This window comes from Talpa europaea, assembly GCF_964194135.1.
Source record: "Talpa europaea genome assembly, chromosome: 1".
In the NCBI taxonomy this organism is placed as follows: Eukaryota; Metazoa; Chordata; class Mammalia; order Eulipotyphla; family Talpidae; genus Talpa; species Talpa europaea.
Genome location: NC_140073.1, coordinates 5,759,366 through 5,768,636, shown reverse-complemented (window position 1 = coordinate 5,768,636; position 9,271 = coordinate 5,759,366).

Below are 9,271 nucleotides of genomic sequence, written 5' to 3'. Positions count from 1 at the left end.
GGCTGGGGATCAAACTCATGCTGCAGCGGCTGGCAATAGCTTGATAGGGCTGTGTCTTTAACCCCTGTGCCATCAGGGAGGCCCAAGGCTCTGTGTTTTTGATATTCCTCAAAGCCGTGAGTCACAATCCAGGAGTGGCGTTCCTGTGAGGTTATGTTTCTGCCTTTCTGCCCTTTCTGATGCTGTCTTTTACTCTGTGGTGGAGACACTGATCCACTAACCCTAGGTTCTGTTTCAATGGAAGTTGCTCTATGAGTAGTTGCAGGTTTATTGTGTCAGTGGGTAGGAGGTGAGTGCAGAGTCTTTCTACTTCACCATCTTGAAATGCTCCCGCCCTGAAGATGAAAACAGTTTTGAGAAGAAAACATGGAAAATATATTTATAAACTTGGTTTAGTACATTTTTTTCAAGGAAGATACCAGAAGCACCTGTAAAAGAAAAGATTTATAAATAGAATTTCATGAAAATTAATTCAGTCGATCAGACCATGCCATTAAGAGAGTGAAAAAGTTATGCACAGATTGGGAATGTATTTATAACTTATACCTAGAAAAGATAAATGAAATAATTGACAATAAAAACAGGCAAAAAGATAAATGAAAAAAGTGGTAATAAAAATAGGCAAAATCAGACAAGAAAGAGTGTTCTATGTCATAGGTAATCAGGAAATGCAAATCAAACTCACAATGTGAAGCAATATACTGCCACTGGAATAGCTACATTCAGATAATTGAAAATACTGAGAATTGGCAAGGATATGGAGTAATCAAAACTTGCTTGTTGAAATGTGTAATTGTATATCCAGTTAGGAATGTTGTTTGTTGTTAGCTCTAGTCAAATAGACACATGCTTTACTCCCACAAATTCACAATAGCACAAATATGGGAAAAGTCCAAAATCCAGGAATAGCAGAATGGATAAATAAGTTATGGTCTAGTCAAACTTATTTTCATTAACATTTCATGATAAAACATGTTGGCATTATCATCTCCAGAAACGAACTTGCTGCTGGAATCTGCTATTTCTAACTTTTGTCTCTGCAGTAGATCCCTTTGAGTCTTATAAGATCGCTATCTTATAATGTGGTACTTGACAACATAGCGGTTCATGTCATTTCCTCCCTCATAATACTGCTGCTGATTTTTTGAAAGAAGAAATGAAATTGCTTCTCCAATATTATAATAGTTAATCATGGTCACATGGAGCTTACCTGAGTAAAATGAGGGAGCGGATTCTTACACCAGTTTGGGTGCACAGACCACATTGAAAACTGATGATTTCACCTGGGTGGCAACCAACTCCTTCTGTGTGATGGTCTCACAAACTTCAGAAATAACAACAATGAGGTGCCAATCAAGTACCAGCTGGGGCGGTGCCACAGACTACAGTGCTGGTGGGTGAGATGGGCTTCTCATCCCTCTCTGGAACCAAGGTCCTTAGACCGCCATGCCAAGGGGACCGCGTACCCCAGTGGAGACTTCAGATGACATCAGAACTCCAGCAAACACCTAGATTGCAGCCTGTGACAGACTCTTGAGCAAAGGACCCAACCAATCCCTACTCAGATTCTTGTTTTAAGCCACTGAATTTTGAGATAATTTTTTCCATAATAATAATAACTGATTCTAATGTTGGGGCTGGCAGTGGAATGGAATGGTAACAAATACGTAAAAATTGGGGAGTGGATTTTGAACTGGGCAGGGTTTTTTGAGGATTGATAGACAAAGTCTATTTGCTTTGGAAGATTGCTAGTAGAAAAGTGAGCTCCTACTTTGGAAATTGTGTCCAAAGACCAAAATGGGAAAAAGTTACTTTGAACAATATGCCTAAGTCCACAATTACTAGGTGACACAGCAGTTTAATGTGACACAGAAGCTGTCAGCTGGCACTTTGCTCAGTATCCTCCCCTGCCTGTCCGCAATTCCATGAACTTCTAGCCTTGTAGAGAAGGGCTTTTTGTAAAGAGAGGCCAGTCTATACAGGATTTTTTTGGGGTGAGAGGTGGTTCTAGGCACCTTTGCGTGGTCCCTGGCTGTAGAGTTGGTTTCCCCAGAGAGGTATCCTGGTAGGGTGTGGGTATTTGATACAAGGGGGAAGCTAATGAGGGTTTGAAGCCAGAGAAATCAAGGCTGGGAATGGCTGGTGGAACCCCACTTACTGAAGTGAGAAGATGTTAGTAGGGTGAGCCCATGGCCCCTTGGCCAGCTCTTGCTGTATAGTGAAGGGGGCCAGGAGCTCCAGTTTTAGCTTCATAGATGTGGGAAGGGGTGCTGACTTGGGGCTGTAAGTCCCACAGGCCCAAAGCCCTGTGGAAAATGACTTCCTTACCCAGTAAGTTTACAAATATACACAAATAATCTTTTTTCCCCACTATAGTGTTTTTATTTTCTTTCACTATGGAATTGAACATTCTTCACAGAATATTTTGGAGATGTAAAGATTTGCTTCATGATAGCAAATCTTAACAGTTGTAACACACAGACACTAATGTGAACATTTTGACTTAATGTATCGACCATTATTTTTTCCCTATAAGAATATAAGAATAGGGGCCTCCCTGGTGGCGCAAGGGGTTAAGCATCAGCACTGTGAAGCAATGCTCACCTACTGCAGCACAAGTTTGATCCCCTGCTGGGGAGGTGACCCACATGGTGCAGCAGGCCTCTCCTCTACTGCCCGCAACTCCCCTCAGCAGTGAATTTGAGTAGATCCGCCCGTTCTGCTCCTGACTCTGTCTCTGGCGAATCCTCACACCCCCCACACCTCTGGCCTCCATCCCAGCTCTTGTATGAATAAATAAATCTTTCAAAAAAGAGAATGTAAGAATAGTGTCCTGTTACACATTTTGTTTCCTGCTTTCCTTACTTAATGCATGTTGGTGCCCCCACTCCCCGCCCTTAGCCACTGTTATGTTAACCCTTTTCTGTTGGCAGATGGAAATAAATTGGGTAGATATATACTAATTTACTCAATTAGAAAACTGAGTTCTTGTCCAGTTTTTCTTTGAAACTTTTTTAATGGACAACCTAATACATGCATCCCATTGTCTTTACTTACTTAAGACAAAGTTCTTTCAGTTCAATTTCTAAAACAGAGGTTATGCCCTTTAAATCTTGTTATATCTCCTAAATTGTCTCTTAAATATTGTACCTATTACTAGAACTGCAAGAAGTTCCAGAAAGAGTTTGTTTTCCCACACCCTTAAGCTCAAACTTAAATTTGGGCTGAAACCTCAGGATCTTCTCAGATGTAATCTGAAAACAGAGCTCTCCCCTCGTCCTCAGAGATGGAGGCAAGGAGAGACCGAAGAACAAGGCTGACCACTCAGGTTGGTAGGAGGCGGTTTCAATGAGCAAGAGAACTTACTTTCAAGGTGGTTGCAAGTGGAGTGGTTTTCCATCCCCCCCCAGCCCCACCCTAACCAGATGTCAGTTTTATCGAAGTTTCAGCTTTGTCTGATGACATTCAGATAATCTCAACAACAGTTGCTTTTCTCAAGGCTGTACCTGAAGCAGATTCTGAGAGTGCAGAAGTCAAAGGCAAGGCACACCCCAAGGGGCCAGGCTTTAATGCACTTTCCCAGGGAGGGGGTGGGAAGCTTCAGCTGCAAGGGTCTTGCTTGTGGGTCTTGGGGATTCTAGTGGGACTGATTTCCCCAATGGCTGGTATGTAAAAAAAAAAATTTGAGGTATAATTGACTAATATTACATTAGTTTGAAGTGTATATCACAGTGATTTGATATTTCTATATATTGAAGCAATCACGCCAATAAGTTTCCTTAACATCTACCCCTGTATTTAGCTATAAAAATTTCTTCTTGTAATGAAGTCATTTAAGATTTACTAAGCAACACTCAAGTATGCAATACAGCATGGTTACCTACAGTCACCATGCTGTACATTATGTCCCTGTGATTTACTTATTTTATAACTCCAAGTATCTTCCTTTTGACCTCTTTAACCTGTTTTACCCACCCTCAGCTTGCCCCTTGGACCCCTGACAACCATGATGCTATTCTCTATCTGCGAGCTTGTTTCTTTCTTTCTTTTTAGATTCCACATGTGAGATCATATGGTATTTGCCTTTCTCTGTCTGACTTACTTCCTTAGCACAAAGCCTTCGGGACCAATCTATGTTGTCACAAACGGCAAGATTTCATTCTTTTTATGACTGAGTAGTATTCCGTTGTATATATACTGATTTTTTATCTGTTCATCTATGGATGGACACTTAGGTTATTTCCATAGCTTATCTACTGTGAATAGTACTGCAGGTAACATAAGGATGCATATATTCTTTCAAATTAGGGTTTCATATTCCTCAGATAAAAACTCAGAAGTAGAATTTCTGGACTGTATGGTAATCTCCTTGTAATATTTTGAGGGATGTCTATACTATTTTCCATAGTGACTTGGTCAGTTTACATTCCCACCAACAGTGCATCTTGAGAACCTGGTCAAAATTTTTTTAATTGATTAATTCAATTTTGTTTTGCTTACATTATTGTAGTCCTCATAGTTCTCCTTCCACCATATCATTCATGAACCATCACCATATTCCCTTGTATCCTTCCCTCCCCTATTTTGACCCCCCCTTAAATCTCCTACCCCCAGCTGTTGTATTCCTGAGATCTATGGTAACTGCTAGTTTTGACTTTTTTCTTGACCTTTTGTTCCACATATAAGTGAGACCATCTGATCTTTATCATTTTCTTTATGACTTATTTTGGCTAGCATAATCCCTCCCATGTTCCTGCAAAATGGCATGAATTTGTCCTTTTGATTGTTGAGTAATATTCCACTGTGTAAATATACCACAACATTTTATCCTTTCATTTGTTTTGGGTCATTTGGGTTGTTACCATATCTTGGCTATTGTAAATAGTGCTGTAATAAACATAAGAGTGCAGGTTTCCTTTCAAATTAGTGTTTTTGTGTCCTTTTGGTAGGCTTCTAGGAGTGGGATTCCTGGGTAGCTCCCTTTTTAGTGTTCTGAGGAAACACAGCTTTCCGCTATGGCTGGAGAACTTGGTCAATTTTAAGTGACATGAAATTCTTTAATTTTCTAATTTTGTTTTAAATATAGACTTTGAATATGCCTCCCAACTAGCTCTGGAATCTTGCTATCTAGTGAGAACTGAGACTCCAAGTTACAATTATAAAATTGTAGAAAACCACAATGTGATATCCATGTTGCATTTGTGAACTCTTTGACACTTACAATTTTATGTTTTATGTTTCTTAAAGCTCTGTGTCCATAGGAGTAAGACAAGTCCTTTATAAGTTATATGTGTACAACAAGGATTTTTTGAGTTAAGACTGAATACATTTCTTAATGAAAATTCTAACTATTTTAACTACTTTATAGAGGCATGTTATTTATTTATTTATTTGTTTGTTTGTTCTGTTTATACATGCACTGGGTACAGTCAGAAGCGTGGGAGGGTGAGAGAATTCACCAGAGCCAGAGCAGGGAGCAGAGCAGGCAGAAGGACCGAAGTACACTGCTGAGGGGAGCAGCGGGCGGCAGGAGAGGTCTGCGCGCCATGTGGGACCCTCCTCTGGTGGCCGGGGAGCAGCCGGGGATCGAACCGGCGCCACAGAGGCCGCTTCGCAACCCAGCGCTCAACCACTGCGCCACCGGGGAGGCCCAGCATGGTTGATTTTGAAAAACAACTTCAACTTTATGAATGATCATTGCTTTGTGCCCTCACCCCCCCCATGAGAATTATTAGCACTTTTAACTTGTATGTTTAAATAATTTTTCATAAATTAGGCATGCCATTTGGAATACAATTTTTATTAAATAAACTTTTATCTGGCATAAATTTATACTTAAAGAAAAGTGGCAAAGATTACATGTAAGTATCTGTATATCCTTTGTCCAGTTTCCTCAATGTTTTTTCTATTGTATTATTTTTCATTGGGGTAATTTTGGTTTATAAGACTGATATTTAGAGTCTAGGTTCACCCCTCTTCAGCATATAATTTTTTCATTTGTAAATATTTTGTAATAATCTATCAAATGTACACACATTTTGAAAATTGTTTATCCTGTTATTTGCCATTCAATTTTGATATGTTAACTTTATAGTATTTTAAGGATCTATGTTGATTGTTAAAGATATGAAGAGAGAGATAATTTCAAAGGAAAGGTAACAATCACTTAAACTCCACCACTGAAAAGTCACCATTGTCATCATTAAGTGAGTGTATTTCCAAAGAGCACATCATTATATTTGCTGGTATATGATGTTAAAAGGTTCAAGCATTATTGAACTACATTGGTATCTGCTTCTGGATTTACTTTGATTTTTGGTTGCATATGTTTTATTCTGAATTTTATAGATTTATGTAGAGCCTGCCAATTACTGCTCCATACACCAGCCAGCTACATTCTAATTTCATTGTTTTCTTTGTTTTTGAATCATCTGTTTATTAATAATTGATTGATGAACTTGAAACCTTTTTAACTACTTCCCCAAAGACTTGTTCATGGAACTACATGGCCCCACAAATTACTTTTTTCACTTAATTTTTAATTGCAAATGAATACCATTGTTGTGAAGGAAATTTATCTGTCCTGTATATTTTCTTGCTGGTTTATAGATGTAAAAGAAAACTCCTAGGTGTTTTTCTTCCATATATTTCTTTTTTCTTTTCTTTTTTAAAGATTTATTTATTTATTTATACAAGCACTGGGTACAGTCAGAAGCGCGGGAGGGTAAGAGAGTTCACCAGAGCCAGAGCGGGGAGCAGAGCAGGCAGAAGGACCAAAGTACACTGCTGAGGGGAGCAGCGGGCGGCAGGAGAGGTCTGCACGCCATGTGGGACCCTCCTCTGGTGGCTGGGGAGCTCAACCACTGCGCCACCGGGGAGGCCCATCTTCCACATATTTCTTTTCTCCACCAGTCAGCTCACGAAAGCTCCTTAAAATTTTGTCACTTTCATGTAGGAATTGCTCACATTTCCTTTGCTTGAGATTTTTTTGCTGGAAAAACAAAACAGAAACAACCAATCAACAAACATAACAACCACACACACACACACAAAGAGACAAAAAATATTTGTATGTCCCATGGATAAATACAAGCTGATACAGTGAACATCAGCTTTTTTATAATCCAGTAAAATCCAGGAGGGGCTGGTCAGGGGCTGGGAGGTCCCTGCTCCAGTGAAGATTTGATAGTGGCTGTTCTCACTTGGTCGCTTTAGAACTCTGGCCAGTGACCCCTCTGGAAAGTTAAGAAGCAGCTTAAAAATCTTAAGGAAAACTCCCCTCCCTCACTCGTTACTAGCTGAATTGTGTTCCTCCAGATTCGTGTGTTGAAGTCTTAACTTCCTGTATCTCAGAATGTGAGATACTATATCAGAATTTGACATCCCCTTTTCAGAAATAAGATTGTTGTAGATTTAACTAGTGAGATGAGGTCCTTCTTGGGTAGGGTGGGCCTCAGATCCCATATTTCTGGAGTCTTTTAAAATGTGGAAATTTGACATGCCCAGGAGGGACTATTGGGGTTACTCAGCCACAAATGAAGGAAACCCCAGAAGACACAATTGCAGAAACAGACCCTCCTCAGAACCTTCAGAGGGACCTCAAGTTCAGACTTCTACCCCCCCAAAACTGTGACAATAAACTTCTTTAAGTCACTCAGCATGTGGCACATTATTATCGAAGCCCATTATTATAGGAAACTCATATACTATTTTTTCTCATTAAAAAATTCACTTTACTATTTTAAATTTTTTTCCTTTCTCCTCAACTACTTTCACTACTTGTGGAAGCAAAACTGTCTGAATCTTACAGGCTCCCAAACAAGATTGATTTCCTTTATTATCTCTTCATATGGAGCCTTTCAGGCCCGGGGCTCCCTCACATTATCCCTCACCATCTCCTCTCCTTCCCCTGCATACTCCAGGCTCTCTGGGCACCTGTAGACCTGGGTACACGGTCTTCCTGGGGTAGGCAGAAGCGTCACTCACCATTTTTCCACATCCTGGATGGTGTCCGGCAAAGGCTGATTCTTGGTCTCAGGCAGGAGGAGGACGAGGAGACCAGCTGGCATGGGGGTGACTCCATAGATGATCCAGGGCAGAGTGGGGTGAAACACGACGAGCATCATGAGCAGGGGGGCCAGCGTTGATCCACTCCTCGCAGCCATTGTGTCCACTGCTAAAGCTCTTGCCCTGGAAGATAAACAATACCTAAAAATCCATAAAAACACTCGTGTGTAATTTGTGATCATTTATTTTGACTGGATGGTGAAAGACATAGAAACAAGGTGTTAAATATTTGAGGTTGATGACAAACACTTGTTTTGAAATTTAACCAGTGATTGTCTGGCTGTCTTTGACAGGTTCCAGTTGGGTTAAGAGCTTTTTCATCATTTTAAACAGAAGGTTGTGCATCTCCCAGCATGACAGCTGGTGGGAAAGACTCTGGAGATGGCGCATTGAAGCACAGTTTAGCCAAGAGCTTCGCTTATTCAAAGCTGGTTGTCAATAAAGTTAGGATGTGATTAATCTTCGTGTAATATTACTATACAAATGACTGCTTTACAACAACAGATTTTATCACCTTTATCCCAGAACCTGTGTCACCTGGCTGGGAAGTCCTGTTCTGGCCCCGGGTGGCACATCCACAAGCTCTTATACCTGAGGACAGTGGGGAGGAGTTCAAGCAAATGAACGGCGAAGCTGGTTGAAGCAGAGGCACTTAAACTCATTCCTACACACGCCAAAGTCATTCGCAGGGTCTGCATCTCTGGAGACATAAAGACCAGGGAGACTATGAGATCTGAGCTGAAGGAATCAGCACCCCCTAGATTTCTTACAAAATAGACCCTATTGATCATGTCTATGCTTGAAATGTACTGTAGAAAACTGCACTTGGCAGAGAAGACAGAGTGGTTGACAGGCTGGGAAATGGAAAGCTATCAACATTGGTAGCTGACGTCCATCATAGAACCTGGATTAAATTGTAGCATATCTGTCTGCTTAGCTGAGATTTGCCGGAGAAGGAAGGTGAATCTGCAGGTTTGCTCCTACTTATTCTCTCCAGCGTTTGTTCCATCCTTTTATAGGACCCCATGTGGGCAAATACTGAGTCTAAGATCAGCTCTAAACTTTTGGACTTCACGATTAAAGTAGGACTTCAAAGGACTGGCGTCCTGGTTTTCCTGGGAACTGAGGATTCAGCGATGTGAGGTTTTCAGGCTTCACAGGAAAATCCCAGGCAAACCCGGGTGAGTCAGTCAGTCCAGTGTAG